Here is a 17339-nt window from a genome sequence, read left to right as displayed (position 1 = left end):
ATTCAATAATAACATTTAAAGAAACTTAATATAGGTGTTCTGTGTATTACTACACACTATCATCCTCATTTGTTAAAATAAATTTAAACGATCATCAATATTTAGTAACGATAGTAACATACAGGGGATACTCAGAATAACTGGGACAGGTTAAATTTTCACTTTTCAAAAAAATGTTCAACTCGCTGTAACTTTTCGAAAAGGTTATCAAACATTCTCAAATTTTTACTGTAACTTCATCAACTAGTTGTGGATCAGTGGTTCAAATTTGGAAAGTATCGGACCATTCTACACGAAGTTATAAAGATTCTAGAAAAAGGTATAATTATTCGATTATACTTTAAGTTCGAACTTTAAGCTGGTATTTCTCCGGATGCAATGAACTGAATGCAATGAAATTTTGATCACTTGTGACTAATATAATGAAGTTTGAAAAACAGTTGACTTAATTTAGCGATTTCATTTTTTCTATGTTTTTTTAGCAAATATATCTATATTTCTTATGCATCCCATTACTTTTTCAATTTAATGCCGGCTATTTGGTAGCTTTCCTTTGAAGCATAAATAAATTCAAGTCAATTATAGGGAATTTGAATGAACTATAATTAATATCTCAAATTTTGAAACGATGATGAAGTTTCGGATGAATTGGTGTTATATTAGAAAAAATACCTAATCGTTATAATTTTCTTTCGGGTAAAGAATTTTAAGCTTAGTCAAAAGTTTTTAATAGCTCATTATATGAGTCATAAATGATCAAAATTTCATTGCATTTGGTTCATTGAATCCGGAGATATAACAGCTCAAAGTTGGCTATCGGATAATTATACCTTTTTTCTAAACCTTTATAACATCGTGTAGAATAGTCCGATCTTTTCCAAAATTGGACCACTGATACACAACTAGTTGATGAACTTACAGTAAAAATTTGAGAATATTTGATGCCCTTTTCAAAAAGTTACAGCTAGTTGAACATTTTTTGAAAAGTGAAAATTTTACCTGTCCCAGTTATTTTGAGTATCCCCTGTACTGGAGGAACTTGAATAATGGGAAAGACTTCGATTCATACTTTGGTGGCACTGCCTTGGTCATTAAAGTTGGCTCATGATTTTTTTTACTTTAAGCACCCCCATCTATTTAAGAAAATTACCTGAGCGATTTCATAAAAAAAAACTTCCTTCCTAAATTTAAGAGAACGATTTTTTAAACTTTTCCGCATCCTCATGAAAAAATCGATAGTGAATGCTACAATAATTATTGAGTAAATTGATAAAAATGTAGCAAATGAAGTACATGTTAAAAAATATCAAGTTTGATACATATTCCAGGGTTTCCGTCAGACATTTCTCCGAATAATATAAATTTTCCAGGGATAATTTTATAAATTCGTCCTGCGGGGTCTTGTGAAATATTTTTCATTGCAGTTTTACATGTACCAAGGAACTATTTGGAAATTTTCTACAAAATTTTCATTAGATATTCCTGCAAACATTTCTCAATGGTTTATTTCAGAAAATTTTGCACGATAACTTCAGAAATTCATCCATGAATTTCATTAGAAATCTTTTAGGAATTTCTTCAGAAATTTTTCGACGGACTCCTCCAGAAATTTTACTAAAGATTCATTCAGAAAATCATTCACAGATTTCTTCAACAATTTATCCATTGATTTCTTTAGAAAATGTTCCAGAGATTCCTCCAGAAAGCCTTCTTCGAAATTTTTATTAGTTTTGCCAGGAATCCCTAAATACATGTGAGAATTCTTTTAAGAATTCTTCCAGGGATTTCCTTACAAAATCCACAGATTCATTTATGATTTTTATTATTTCGCTTAAAATTAATCCAGAAACTAAAGAACTCTTTAACCCTTCAAGACGCGCGCTGTTGTAAAAAGTACAACATCACCAAAAAACCTCGCTCGTCGTTTACAGCGCGAGCGCGATGCAGTTTCGATTGCTTGATGGCGCGCGTCTTGAAAGGTTAATAAATCCTTCCATGGATTCCTTTGGAACATCCTCTATGAATTGCTACAGAAATTCCTCCATACCCGAGCAGAGGGGAATAGCAAGTTAATAACTACGTAATCACATAACGTGTTTTTATATCTTGTTTTGTTATTATTAAATTATCAAGGCATAGCTTTTCCATAACAAATATTGTTGGACAATCTCATTTTGTTATAATCATGCTAATGATATACATTAATCAAATTACATTTACATAACATGTTTTGTTGAAGTACAAGTTTAGTTATTGTTGTACTATTGATCAACTTATCAGCAATAGCACAACAGTAACAAGTTTTGAAATCACAGATTTCGATTAATAAAAAATAATAAATCGATAAATCCCTGGAAAAGTCTTCAAGAGAACTACTGGCGCAATTTTCTTAGAAATTTCGAAGTTAATTCTTCTGAGCAATTATTAGGATTCTTGGCAGAAACTTTTGAAAAACTCCTGGAGAATCCTTTGAAAAAACTCATGGTGAATTCCTCAAAGAAATTTTCAGAGAAATCTTAAGATGAACTTCAGGACTAATGATCACAGAAAATTCTGAAGAAACCCTTGAAGGGATTCTATGCAAGATTCTGGAAGAATTTCTAGAGGAGTCTTTGAAAATCCGTCAAAGAACTCTCGGAGAAATTTCTTTAAGATTTTTGGAGTCATTTATGAAAAATTTTATGTTTTTTGGAAGAATTTTAAGACAAAGTCATTTGATAAACATAAAAGGAGTTTTTGATGGAGTCCTTAGAGAAATAAATGGAGGAATTTTAGAAAAAAAAAAATACTGCAAAAATTTCTGGTGAAAGTTCTGTAGGAATCATCAGAGGAAGTTCAGGAGAAATTATAGCAAAATTTTTGGAGGAATTCTTGTAGAATCCAGGAGGAATATTCGATATAACTCTTGAATCCAGGGAAAAATCGGAGGAATTGAAACAATCTTTCCAGGAAAATTGTAATGATCTGTACAATATTTCCAATATCCCAAAAATTTTCTGCAAAACTGTTGAGCATTCTAAAAATTCTTCAGCTTTTATGCTGAAAAAAAAGCAAAGGTCACACGTGCTCCGGAAACAATTAAAGTATGTATAACAGTATATAAATTACAGGTGGAAATCGAAGCTCGTCGTATTTGATAATATAGAAATAACTAAAGTTCGATTATCTTGCGACTTTAAATCTCTTAGAATGGATTAAAAGCTGAATATAGTATTTTTCGATCATTTGAAAATATTTCTTACGTCAGAGCGATGAACCTCATGTTATTGGCGGGTTTGTGAGACAAAGCGAATAATTTTATATAATAAGTATAAAAACTTATTTAGTAACGAGTTTGATATCATAGCAAATTCTGCTCTCCGATTATTATCAATAACATATTAATATCAAAATTTGTTATTGAAATATTTTCCGAATTCACTGTTATTAAGTTGTTATTGAAACTAACAAAACAAGTTATTGAAATGGTTTTTCAGGAACATTTTTTTGTTATGGAATTTGTTATTTTGCCGCTTATGACAGACAAGTTTATAACACAATATGTTATGGTAATAACTTAAAAATAATCAATTTTATTATTCAGTTATTTTGCCAAAATATCACAGCTCCTTATGCTGTTGTTATTCCCTTCTGCTCGGGTATTTCCATGAGATTCCTCGGAAACGGCTACATGGGTTCTTTTAGAAACATATCCTGGGTTTCTTTCAAAAGTTTATGCACAGATTCCCTACAAAATTCAGCAATTTCTGTCAGAAAATCCAAATTCTTCAGAAATTTCGCAAAGAGTTTCTTGAAGTGAAACATCAATAAATCCCATTTCATTAAAGGCCGAAGTCAGACGAACAAAACATCAAACAAAGTTGCATTTGTTTATCCTGGCTTTGATCACTCGCTAAAAAGGCAGTTTTTTTTTATTTTTTTTAACAAAAACTTTGTTTATTTTTTCATGTATCCCTTTAAGTGTATCTTAAGGAATCCCTTTTAGGATTATCTTCAAGAATCACTGAAAGAATTCTTGAAAAAAATATTACGGTGAAACAACAGAGAATACAAATATGACATTGGTCGACTTGAACCCCTACTCACGTTTTCAAGATCTTCAAGATCTTCAAGAATCTTGAAAATTCGTAGTTTAGTGCATTTGAAAACGTGAGTAGGGGTTCAAGTCGAGCAATGTGGCAGACATATTTGTTTTCTTTGTTGTTTCACCGTAAGCACATCTTTTAAACAAAAAATTCAAAAATTCTTTCAGTGATTCTTAAAGATGGTCCTAAAAGGGATTCCTTAAGATAAACTTGGGATACATGAAAAAATCAACAAAGTTTTTGTTTTTAAATTCATCCAGGGGTTTCATCAGAAATGAAAATTAAACATCTTCTATGGATTCTTTCCGAAATAACACTACAGATATTTTTCTGAAATTACTCCAGGAATTCAATCTTCCAAGGATTCAAAAACTTTTCCAGGGAACTTTTAATACATTTCTCCAGGGTTTCCTTCAGATGTGCCTATGAGATTTTTACAGAAATTTCTGCAAGAATTCTTTAAGGAAGTTTTTTATGGCTTCCCTCCGGATCTTTACCTGGGAATACTTTAAAAATTCTTCAATAATTTTCTTTTGGAAATCCTTCTAAAGAAAACAGAATTATGTCTTGAAGTTACATTTGTCTTTATAATTGAAATTATCACAGCTTCGTTCGCAGGAATATCCCCAGGGTTTTCCAACCCTCTAATACCTCACCTCGGTTTAACCCTCTAATACCAAAATTTTTGATTTTGATCTAAATATCATTTTTCGTCATCTAAAATCGATTTAAACATGTTTTGGAAGATGATTCTTTTTAATTCTCGATTTCGTTAATTTCAGTTTTTGATTTTTCTAATTTTTATTTTTGAACATTCCCACACTTTTATATTTTTCCTGGAAGCCTATTTGGGGTACGGATTTTTCGAGATGAAAACATTTTGAGATTTTATGATTATTGTTGAAATGTTTTTATTTTAATTTTTTTTCATAGGAAATTTTATTTTCCGTGTAATTGAAAGGAAAATAATTTTAGAGTGTATTTGATTTCCTTAAACTATTAAACTAGGATAGAATGATTTCGGAAAAATTTAAAATATGTTAATTGTGGCGATTCAGTACAAAATAAACAATGACTTCTGAAAGGTGACTGAAACATCAATTTTTCAATGATTTTTGAAAAATGTAAATACGCTTTAAAATACACCAAAAACCATTTTGAGATATACAAAAAAGTCTCAAATATCAGCCAAAAATATAAAAAAATTGATTTTCCACGAAGCAAAAATTACAAAAATGCTCATTAGAGGTATTAGAGGGTTAAGATGAGGTATAGTTAGGGCATTTTTGCATTTTTTTTTTCTTTCTTGGGTAATCACAACTTTTTAATTTTTGTCTGAGGACTGTTCTGTATATCTCAAAATAGTTTTTGGTGTCTTTCTTTGTTTGACATTGTTTTTATTAATATTTGAAATTTTTCCTTGATCATTCTCTTATAGTGAAAGAGTTTAAGGGAGTTGAAAACACACCTTAATGATTTCCTAAAAGCTACACAGAAAATAAAACTTTTCATGAAAAAAAAAATTCACGAATAATCATAAAATCTCAAAACTTATTCGTCTTCAAACTTCGGTATGTCAAACAGCCTTCCAGGAAAGATATAAATGTATAGGGATGTTCAAAAATAAAAATTCAAAAAATCAGAAACCTTTGAGAATTAAAAAGAATCACCTTTCAAAACATGTTTAAATCGATTTTAGATGACAAAAAGTGATCAAAAACAATAATTTTGATATAAGAGGGTTAATTACGTCATTCAGAAAACCTTGCAAAAATTCCTCCAGAGATTCCTGCATTTTTACTTTCAGTGATTCTGGCAACAATTTCTCCACTGATTCCCGCAGAATTCTGTATTCATTCAGGAGTTTCAGTAGTATTCTTCCTTATATTTACCCAGAAATTCCTCCAGCATTTCCTCCAAGGACCTCTAGAATTTTTTTTAGTGTGGATTCGAAAATTTCTCCAGAAACATTTCCTAGGATATACTAAATCAGTTCCATGGAAAATATTCAAGAGATTTCACAAATTCCCCTAGATTTTTTTAAAGATTTTTTTCCCAGTACGCTATAGAAGCATGTCTTCAGGTTTTTCGATATTTTTTTTTTAATTAGAATGAAGATTTCATCATAAATTTCCTATGATTTTTTATTGAAACTATTACATGAATTCCTTCTGAAATTGCTCCGGGACTTCCTCAGAATATTCTGCAGGGACTCTTTCAGTATTCTAAGGTTTTTTATAAGCTTCAGCAAGAGAATTCTTCAAGAGATGTTCCATGGATTTATTTCTTCATATAATTCCGCCACCTTGGAAACAATCCTGTGCAATTTACTACAAAAGTTCCTCCATAAATTCCTTTAGGTATTCCAGCAGAATATCCTGCAAAAGTTCTTTTTGAAGATGCTCCTGCTATTCCGTCAAACTTTCTGAATCCCTAAACAGAAGATGCCTGTGGAAATTCTTAAAAAAAACCTGAAAATATTCTGAAGAATTGCTTCGAAGAATTTCTCGTACAAATTCTCGAAATATGAGTGAGAAGTTTGCTGATTTCTTTAACCATAATCCTGGAGAAATTCTTCATGGAATCACTGAGCTAATAATTTAAGCAAGGGAAGTACTTGTTTATGGAATCTTTAAAGGAATACTAGGAAGAACTAAATAACACTGTGCACTAAATCCAACACTGGTACTCTCAGTATTATTTCTTGAAAAACTTACGGAGAAATTTGAAAAAAAAAACTCAAGGAATCCATAGAGGAATTCCTACAAGAATCTCAGAAAAAAGTCTGCGAAGAAATCTCTGGAGGAATTTTTGCTAGAATGTCTGGACGTAATCTAACAAAATACTATAAAGGATTGTTTGCCAGGAACATTGAGAGGAACACCTACAAAAATTTCATGAGAAACCTGTAAAGATATTACAAAAAAAAAACAAAAATTCGAAGAAATTTTATGAAGAATTCCTGGAGACATCCCCAAGAAAAATGGCCACTAGCGTGCGCAGGAATCTTGCTTACGGGGGGGGGGGGGGCGCCGCAATGATGGTGCAGGATATGATCATGGTGCGAAGTAAATTAATGGTGTTACACGCAATATGAATTCCCAAGAAGGGTGCTGTAGTGCTAACATCGCCAAGTACTACATATTGGGGTTCTGACGGGGTGGTGATGATTTAATGAAACTTTAATATGAAGCCATTTTCTCGATCCAGATGAAATTTGATAAAGGCATCATGCAAACCGAAAAAAAAAAAATCAAGAACATTATCCATAATTCTTACTAAAAATATGAATGCCGTTGTGAAAGAAATTTAATCTTGAACAATCAGCAGATCCCATAGACAAAGTAGTAATTCCTAGATAGAACATTTCTATCGGAATCCTTATAGAAATCTACAGATCCTCCAGGAATTCTGCCAGGATTTCCACTAGGAATTTCCTTAATGATTTTTTCCATAAAATTATCAAGAAATTTCTTTAAGGATTCGTTTATGAATTCCTCCAGGAATTTCTCCAAAAATTTCTACAGGATTTCTCCAGGAATTCCTCAAGGCATTCCTCCAGGGATTCTTCCAGAAATTCCTCCTAGGATTCCTTCAGAAATTCCTCCGGGATTCCTCCGAAAATTTCTCCAGTAGGTTCTCCAGGAAAGCCTCAAACATTTCTATAAAAAAAATTCTCAAAGGATACCTCCAGAAATTCCTTCATGAATACCCCATAAATTCCTCCAGCGATTCTTCCAGAAATTTCGTCAGGAATTTCTCCAGGGACTGTTCTAGGAATTCTTCCAGAGTTGCCTACAGCAAAATCCTCCAGGATTCTCTCCACGAGCTCCTCCACGATGTACTCCAGGAATTCTTCCAGAAAATTTACGAATTCCTTCAGAAAATTATCAAGAAATTGCTCTCGGAACTCGTCCAGAAATTCCTAGAGTAAATTCATCCAGGGATTCCTCCAGCAATTTTCTCAGGAATTTTTCTAGGAATTCCTCCAAGAATTTCTTCAGATCTGAAAAAAATCTTCACGAATTCCACCAGAGATTCTTTCAGGAGTTTCTCCAGACATTCCTCCAGGAGTTCTTCCAGGAAGGTTTCTAAAATTTCTCCAGAAAATCCTCAAAGAATTCCTCCATGGAATCCTCCAGAAATTACTCCATCAATTCCTCCAGAAAATCCTTCAGAAATTCCTCCAGGAATTCATCCATAAATTCATCCAGGAATTTCGCCAAGAATTCCTTCCTGTAGTAATTCCTCAAGGAATTCTTTGAGTAAACCCTCCAGGAATTCCTCCACTTCCCAGACAACCAGTAATCGTATAAGATGTTGCATAAGATGATAAAGTGGAGGCCATATGCGTGTATGCGTCCATTTAGGCGCATGCTAAATGTACGCATATCGCCTCCACTTTAACATCTTATGTGACACTTATACGATCACTGGTTGACTGAGTTATTTATTCAGAAATTTCTTCTCTGATTCCTCTTGGACTGGGGTTTACAGATCATGCACCGCGGTGCATTTGGTTTGGTGCACCGCGAAACCATGCGCCATGAACATGAATATTTCATTTGAACTATTTAATTTGGAAAATCTTGAAGAAAATGAGAGCGAAGCGTCTCAACGGCAAGCCGATAAATGTATAATGAAACCCAAAATGAAATCCCAAAGAATTTAGAGAAAAAGCTACCATCTAGATAGATTATGAAAAAAAATCTAACAAATCATTCAAAATATGACTGAACGTATTTTCAATAACTTCACTTAGAATCTCAAAAAGAAAACGGCGAGAATTTTGAACATTTTAGTGAAATTTATGCTCAGATATTCAAAAAGTTAACCAGTTCTAACAACAGTCGAAAAGTTTGAATATTTTTTTTCTTCAGACTTCTCTAGAAACCGCCACTGATCATCACGGGGCTTCGTTCAAAGTCTCGTCAGATATCCACTGAAATTTCACTATTAGCCAGACACAAATTTCGCCATAAACCAAATCATAGTCCATAAATTTCTTAGAATTACTCAACATTGTCAAAACCATTTCGACGTGCTCACTTTAGAGAGCACATTAACATTTTCAACAACCATCAAACTTTTTTTTAATTTTTTGATCAAGTGCATCGCATGGCAGCTCGTTACCAAAAAGTTCACCGCGTGGAAAATGGTCTGAAAACCCCTGCTCTAGGAACTCCTCGACGGATTCCTCCAGAAATACCTCCACGGATTCCTAAAGGAATTTTTCTACGGATTCCTTCACGGATTACTCCAGGAATTCTTCCTAAATTTCCTCTAATGGATCCATCCTGTAATTCCTCCGATGATTTCTTCAGGAATTCCTCCATGAAATCCTCCAGAAAGGCCTCCTGGAATGCCTGCATGGATTCCTCCAGAAAGGCCTCCAAAAATTTTGCTACGGATTCCTTCAGGAATTTTTCCAAGGATTTCCTAAGGAATTCGTCCAGAAATTCCTTCAGAGATTCCCACTGAAATTCTTCCATGAATTCCGCTTGGGACTCTTCTTGGGATACCTACAGAGATTACTGCAGAGATTTCTCCAGGAATTCCTCCAGGGATTCGTCAATGAACTCATCCAGGAATTCCTCCTGAAATTACATGGGAAATGTCTCTTAAACAACCTTGAGGATTTCCACAAATTTCTCCAGGAAATCTTCAGGAATTCCTCCATACATTCCTCTAAGAATTCTTTCACGGATTGCTCCAGAAGTTCCTTCAAGGATTCCTCCTGTAATCCTTCCAGAGTGGAATTACTTCAGGGATTCCTTCAGGAATTTCACCAGGAATATTCCAGAGCTTGCTCCTAAATTTCTTCCAAGGATTTCCTTAGGAATGCCTCCGGGGATTTCACCAGGGGTTCTTGTTCCTTCAGGAATTCCTCCACGGACTCCTTTAGAAATGTTTCCAGGAATTTCTCCGGAAATTCCTCCTGGGCTTCCTCCTGAAACTCCTTCAGTGATTTATCCTGAAATTCCTCCACGGATACCTCCTGCCGGAATTTCTCCAGCAATACCTTCAACATATTCCTCCAGGAAATTCATCAGAAAATCCTTCAAAAATTCCTCCTGAAACTCCTCATGGAATTCTTTCAGGAATTTTTCAAGTATTTCGTAAGTAATGCCTTCAAGAATTCCTTCTAAAACCCTTCCAGGGTAACCTTCGGGAATGCCTCCACGGATCTCTCCAGGCAGGCCCGTGGCAGAAGGGAAGTTTTTGCCCTTGTCTGCAGGAATTCCTCCTCTAATTCCTCCAGAAATCCCTCTCGATAATCCTCCAGAGATTCCTCCAGAAATTCCTCCAGGTGAATATCTCCTGGAATTCCTCAAGAAATTTTCTCAAGAATTTCTCCAGCAATTTCTTCAAAAATTGTTCCAGGAAATTTTACAGGAATTTCCCTAATAATTCCTCCATGATTTTTTGCAGGGATTCCTTCAGGAGTTTTCCAGAGCTTCGTCAAGGAATTCTTCCAAGCATTCATTTACTAATACCTCCAGAAGGACCTTCAAGGATTCCTTCTGAAAATCTCCCAGGTATTTTTTTCTGGAATGCATCCACGGATTCCTTAAGGAATCCCTACTGGACGGTTTCTCCAGTAATTCCTCTAGAAATTCCTCCAGGTATTCTCCAGAGATTCCACCAGTAATTTCTACAGGAATTTTCCGGAGCTTCCTCCAGAGAGTCTTCCAGAAATTCCTCAACCAATTCCTTCAGGTATTCTTCCAGGAAATTCTCCAGGAAATCCTCCCAGAATTCCTCCACGAATTCCACAAGGAAATCCTCCCGGAATTCCTCCACGGATTCCACAAGGAATTCCCCCAGGATGATCTGCAAGAATTCCTGCAAGAATCCCTTCAGAAACTCCTTAAGGAATTCCTCCTCAAATTGCTCCAGGAATTCTTCCAGAATTCATTCATTTTTTCAGCACTTATTGTATTTATCTAACTCGGTAAGCCTCGATGGATAAATTGTGTTTCACGCTGGCTGGTGGAATTGGAGAAGGAAAATCGTTGGAATGGGATGAACTATATGAATTTCATCCTTTTGCCACCACACAAGACATCCATAGGCCAATATTGTTCGAACAACAGTTTTTTTTTTATTCTTAATCACTTAACCTAATTTACAGCTCTATTGTCCACTAGGGCACTACGTGAGCGATATCAATTGACAGCTGTACCTACAGTATTGTACAGTGCCTAGATGTATTCTATTATACTTTATCGAACTGGTTGCCTTTCTGCTGCTTTCACTTTTCTACTCTACATGGTAGAATGATGAGCACAAGGATGGTAGGTGGCCGTTGTTCCTTTCCAGTCCGATTGGGGGTCCATTATGAGTAGCAGTTCGCCGATGTCCAGGTATCCGGGTCCGTTTGAGCCATGGGGCTCAGAAGAGGGTCAGTGTCTGCCGCTCTCGGTGAAGAGCAACTGCCGAAAAATTGCAAGAATTGCAAGTGCCGGGGCTGGGAATCAAACCCATGACCATCCGCATATGAAGCGAACGTGTGACCAACTACGCCACGGGCCCCGGCAACCGAACAACAGTTGTGTGATATATACTTGGGTTTTAGACCACAAGTAGTATCAAAGGTTCGCCGGCATTGCCCGAAGGCCGTACAAGCTTTTTTGATTCTGAACTTAATATGAGGTGTACAGGAAAGCTCTGAATCAAGAATGACTCCAACGTACTTTACCTGTTCAGTCACATCGAATTCAGAATCAAAGAGACGTAAAGGTCGAACGCCATTACGGTTGCGCTTTTCCGTAAAAAGAACAATAGATGTTTACTCGGATTAACCGAAAGGCCATATTGGCGACACCAACCCTCGACTACTTGAAGGGCGCTTTATATCAGGTCGAAGAGGGTGCTGATGCACATACCAACTAACAATGTTAGATAGTCGTCGGCAAAAAAATACCCAAAAGCGGTGACAAGACTCCCCCTTGGGGGCATCCGCAAACACTCAATTTCCTAATCCCTGCTAGACGCAATGTCGAGAAGAGATATCGGTTTTTGAGCTTTTGATGAATCCAATTGGAAATCATTGGAGATATACCATGACTCCGTGCGGCTTCCAATATGGCATCGAAAGGCACATTGTCAAAGGCACCCTCGATATCTAAGAAAACACCCAAACAAGATTGCTTTTAAGCGAATGCTTTCTCGATATCGTAAACAACCTTGTGTTTACACAAGGTCACAGTGGACTTACCAGATTGGTAGGCATGTTGGTTCACATGAAGAGGCACGTTGGCCAGATGAACATCACGGATATGATGATCCACAATGCGTTCTAAGCATTTCAGAAGAAAAGAGGTCAACCTGATAGGTCTGCAACTCTTTGCTTCTTCATACGACGCACGACCCACTTTTGGAATAAACTTTACAGTAATATCCCGCCAGGATTTGGGAATATACCATGTAGCAAAACTGCAAACACGTAGTTTTTTTTTCAAAACATGTTTGAAATAATCAAATCCCTTCTGAAGCAAAATAGGATAAATCCCATCTGCCCCAGGAAATTTGAAAGGAGCAAAGCTATTAAGAGCCCACTCAATCGATTCTATAGTTACAATACTCCGAGCCAAAGCTAAAGAATCATAACTACAAGAAAGGACATCAGGTTCATCCGAAGATGTAATATCCACACATCCAGGGAAGTGTGTGCTGAATAAGCATTCCAGAACTTCCTCATCAGAGGAAGTCAGATCGCCATTTGGCTAACGAAGTTCGTTCACCCGGAAATCCTTAGATTTCGCAAGTATTGTGTTTAACCGACTGACTTCACGCAAACTGGAAACATTTGTACAAAGGTTTTTTCCAGCCGGATCGTTCAACAGACCGGAGAGCTTTCCTGTAGGCCTTGCGAGCCGACATGAAAGCCTCCGAACCAGCCGAACGTCGTCTGTTCCAACTCTTTCTACATTGTTTCCTGAGTCTCGCCAGATCAGAGTTCCACCAAGGGGTTCCTCTTGTGATCTTCACAGACCGTAGAGGGCATGCTTCTTTAAAAGCTTCCATGATGAAGGTCGTTGTAGTATCAACGGCATCATCTTAATCACTTGGAGTGTCAATGGATTGTGAGTTTCCATGAAATTTGGCCGCAACCAAATCAGTAAAAAGATCCCAGTTTGTTGACCGGGAATTTCTGAAACGCAATGTTTGCGACGTAACATTTATATGTTCAAAAAAGATGTAGCGATGGTCAGATAAAGATTCTTCATCTGACACATGCCAATTGGTCAGGTAATTCTACTAGAGCAAAGCGTTATGTCTTTACACTTCCTCTCTAGCAGATACCATGAAGGTTGGGCGCAAGGTTGTAAATCGATAAATTATCGCCGATAATTTAACGCCAACTATGACCTCGTTGACAGTTTTTCGATAAACCGTCGTTAACGATAAAAAGTACGTTACATTATCGTTATCGTTATCGTTTCTTCGATAATTTATCGAAAATTATCGAGTTAACTGTTGAATGCCAAGTAAAGAAATCGTTGGAGTGGTGATTTTTTTTTACTTCAGTCAACAAATGTTCCCGTCCATGTACATGACTTAAGTATGAACATGTTGTTTTTTTTTAAGTCATAACCTAAAGGAAATTAATACGCATAACAATCTGCTAGTTTTGGTCTACGGGGTTTATGAATGCCTGGAAGAAAAATCGTTTGTTCAATACTGTGATCAACAGGAGCCGGTGGAGTCTTCGAAGGCATTTATACAAAAATGGTTTTAGGAATTCCAGATGACCTTTGGGAAAAAAAAAATCTAGACAACCTCTGGGAAAATTCCTTATGGAATCGTAAGAGAAATCGTTAGGGTCCCTGGCAGAACATCCGATGAAATGCGAGGAATTATTGCATAAATTCGCAGAAAATTTCGCGATGAAGTTCCTGGCGAAATATACAGGGGTTACTCAAAATAACTGGGACAGGTAAAATTTTCACTTTTCAAAAAATGTTCAACTCGCTGTAACTTTTCGAAAAGTGCATCAAATATTCTCAATTTTTTACTGTAAGTTCATTAACTAGTTGTGTATCAGTAGTCCAATTTTGGAGAAGATCGGACCATTGTCGGCGGAGTTATGAAGATTTTAGAAAAATGTAAAATTATCCGATAGCCAACTTTGAGCTGTTATATCTCCGGATTCAATGAACCGAATGCAATGAAATTTTGACCATTCATGACTTGTATAATGAGCTATGAAAAACCTTTGACTTAACTTAAAATTCTTAACACGGAAGAAAGTTATAACGATTAGATTATTTTTCTAATAAAACACCAAATTATCCAAAACTTCAACATCGTTTCAAAATTCAAGATGCAAATTATAGTTCAATTAATTTCCCTCTAAATGACTTATATATAAATGTGTTTTGAAGGAAAGTTACAACATAGCCGCTAATAAATTGAGAAAGTAATGGGATGCATATTAGAAATTGGTGAATTTACTAAAAAATCGTGAAATGAATGAAATCGTTATAACTTTTTCTCTTGTTAAAAATTAAAAGTAAAGTTAAACGTTTTTAAGAGTTCATCATATAAGTCATGAATGGTCAAAATTTCATTGCAATCAGTTCATTGAACCCGGAGATATAAAAGCTCAAAGTTGGCTATCGAATAATTATACCCTTTTCAAGAATCTTTATATCTTCGTGAAGAATAGCCCGATCTTTTCCAAATTTGAACCACTGATACACAACTAGTTGATGAACTTACAGTAAAAATTTGAGAATATTTGATGCCCTTTTCAAAAAGTTACAGCGAGTTGAACATTTTTTGAAAAGTGAAAATTTTACCTGTCCCAGTTATTTTGAGTATCCCCTGTACGATTCCGCCAGGGATTATGATGGGATTTCCGAAGGAATCATCGAACAAATTCCGGAAAAAATTCCCGAAGAAGTCCCTGTGGACATTTTGTTGAAATGACGGCAAATTATTGTTGATATGCCTGGCAAGATTTCCGATGGAATCCCTGGTGGATTCTTGACAGAATGACACGAAATGCCCGCTAAAATCCCTGGCAGAATATCCGATTGAACCCCAACAGGGTTAAGCACTTGTTCAAGCAGCTTTACAGACGTCAAATGTTTTCGACCAATATTGCTATGATCAAAATTTCCAAAGTTAACTTCAGTTAACTAGCGTTGAATTATCGAACGACGATAAATCCTGCGATAATTTATCATCATCGCAGTGAGCGATAACGTTGAACACAATTATCGTTATCGGCGATAACGATAATTTATCGATTAACAACCTTGGTTGGGCGGTTGCCTATGTTAAGTAATGCAAGATCTGTACTACTTAAGTTCTCCATCAAATGGAGCCTCTCAAGTTAATGTCTGAGCTGCCCTAGATGATATGTAGTGATGCTAATACTGCTAACAATTAGCGGAAGGCCTTTTGAAGTACAGTATGCGATGACTTGTTTGAAAGCATTCGTAGGGGATGGTTCATCATGCGGTAAATAAACCGAACAATATACGTATTTCCTGTTGAGGTTTCCAACAGATACATCAATTGTGATAGCACATACATCTCAGGCGATTAGTTCAGAGATGAGTGTAGCAACTATTGCGTTGTTGACAAGCACACAGGCTCGAGGCATGACACGCGAGTTTCTTGTTTACTGAAACTAGCAAAAACCGGGTTCACAAGGTTTCCTATATATTCTATCTGTAGATAGAAATTTCCCTTACGAAAGTAAGGTTCTTGTACCAAGGCCACTTGGGCTGTACCATTTTGCATAAGTCTGCAAAGAAAACGCCAAAGGCGAGGATACACAGAATACACTGTGTAAATCGCATAATGCAAAACCATATAGGTGAAAATTTAAACTAATTAACAACATCTTCATAATCCCGCCCTTATTTAGCCTCAAGTGAGACATAAGAAGGGCAGCTGACTGTCTCGAAGAAACACAAGGCCCACTGCACAACTGCTCCGGTTAGAGCAGTAAGGGCACCATACTGTGGAGGGCGCCTTGGTACTCCACAGGCTCCGCTTGCGGTTAGGTTTTTATTAGATCCCCCTAGCCATTCATTCCTAGACACGGTAAGCATGAAGCCGCATCACACCATGGATTAGGGGTCACCTGTTTGATGGATTCTTACCATCGGAACAGGCGGTCCGTAGTGTTATTCTTAGCCAATAGAGACAATCGCTACCGACACAACACAGCTATCTAGGATGATCGAGAAAAGAAGTTAATATTGATGATCAACTTCATACGGACTCGAACAGCCGAGGTAGGTAGTGGGATATAGGCAGTAGGCACCCTAGAGTTGCGATGGGGATCTCGGTCGCGTTTCATTGTTCGAAGGAAAAAGTAAAAAAGCAGCATGTTGGGGGCAGTTGCGATGGGGATCCTGGTCGCGTTGCATTCTTCGAATGAAAAAGTGAAAAAAAGCCTCGTGATTGGGGCAGCTGCGATGGGGATCTCGATCGGGTGGCATTGTTCGAAGGAAAAAAAAAAACGAAAAGTTAAACGTGTTTGGGCAGGTGCACATTGCCCTTTCTCGTGAAGTGATTAAAAATGGATGCACACTTGGTAGCCAACAGTATTGCAGAGAATTGAAGGAGTCAAGGACTGGTTGCGGTCATTCGACGACATGGAACTGTGTGAGATCATTCCGATTATTTTTTTTCTTTTTTTTAATTCCTGTTCGGGTTTGTCACTGCGACCAGTTTTTAGATCTATTGTGACATTACCTGTATCCTTAGTGTAGTGCATGTCGCATTACTCAATTGCCATTGAGGGGCAATAAAGTATCGATTTTGATACAGTTTTTGTTTTGTTTTCTTAGAAAACAAAACAAGAGTACTGATATTGGCCATGCATCGGAAACCTAGCATCAACCTTGTTTCACTGCTAAATTCTCCCCAGTAGGAAGTTTAGGACCCGGGTTTTAACATTAGCAGCAATATCATTCCAATAATGGAACATGTGTTCAGTAATAAGGATTCTAGTATGTTCCTTGCGTACTAGCACCACAGAGAACAGACGTCCGAGCTCATGAGATGCAGTTGTGTAAAGCATTGCAACGGTTGTTTTGAAATAACTGGGAATGTCGCCATCACGCGGCGCTGTCACACTTCAAATCGGGGTGCAAATTCGCCGTTGTTTTAAGTTTTGGCGCTATTGTCGCTAAGTGAGCACCCCAATATAGTTCCACCGAGTGAGTGTGTGGAATTCACCAGGGAAACAATATTTGTATTGTTGTTCAACTCATTTATAATTGA

At 36.5% G+C, this 17339-nt stretch overlaps 2 protein-coding genes across 4 annotated transcripts in view; one reads left to right on the top strand and one right to left on the bottom strand.

Moving 5' to 3' along the window:
* Positions 1-17339, bottom strand: part of LOC109622760 (tachykinin-like peptides receptor 86C) — a 436364-nt gene that overhangs the window by 229985 nt on the left and 189040 nt on the right. The gene's annotated exons all lie outside the window — the stretch shown is intronic.
* The window catches only part of LOC109400459 (protein artichoke-like), a 41470-nt gene that overhangs the window by 22162 nt on the left and 1969 nt on the right, over positions 1-17339 (top strand). The gene's annotated exons all lie outside the window — the stretch shown is intronic.

This window comes from Aedes albopictus, chromosome 1 (genome assembly GCF_035046485.1).
Source record: "Aedes albopictus strain Foshan chromosome 1, AalbF5, whole genome shotgun sequence".
Classification (NCBI taxonomy): Eukaryota; Metazoa; Arthropoda; class Insecta; order Diptera; family Culicidae; genus Aedes; species Aedes albopictus.
The sequence above is the reverse complement of the archived record's forward strand: the minus strand, read 5'-3'. Positions and strand labels throughout refer to the sequence as shown.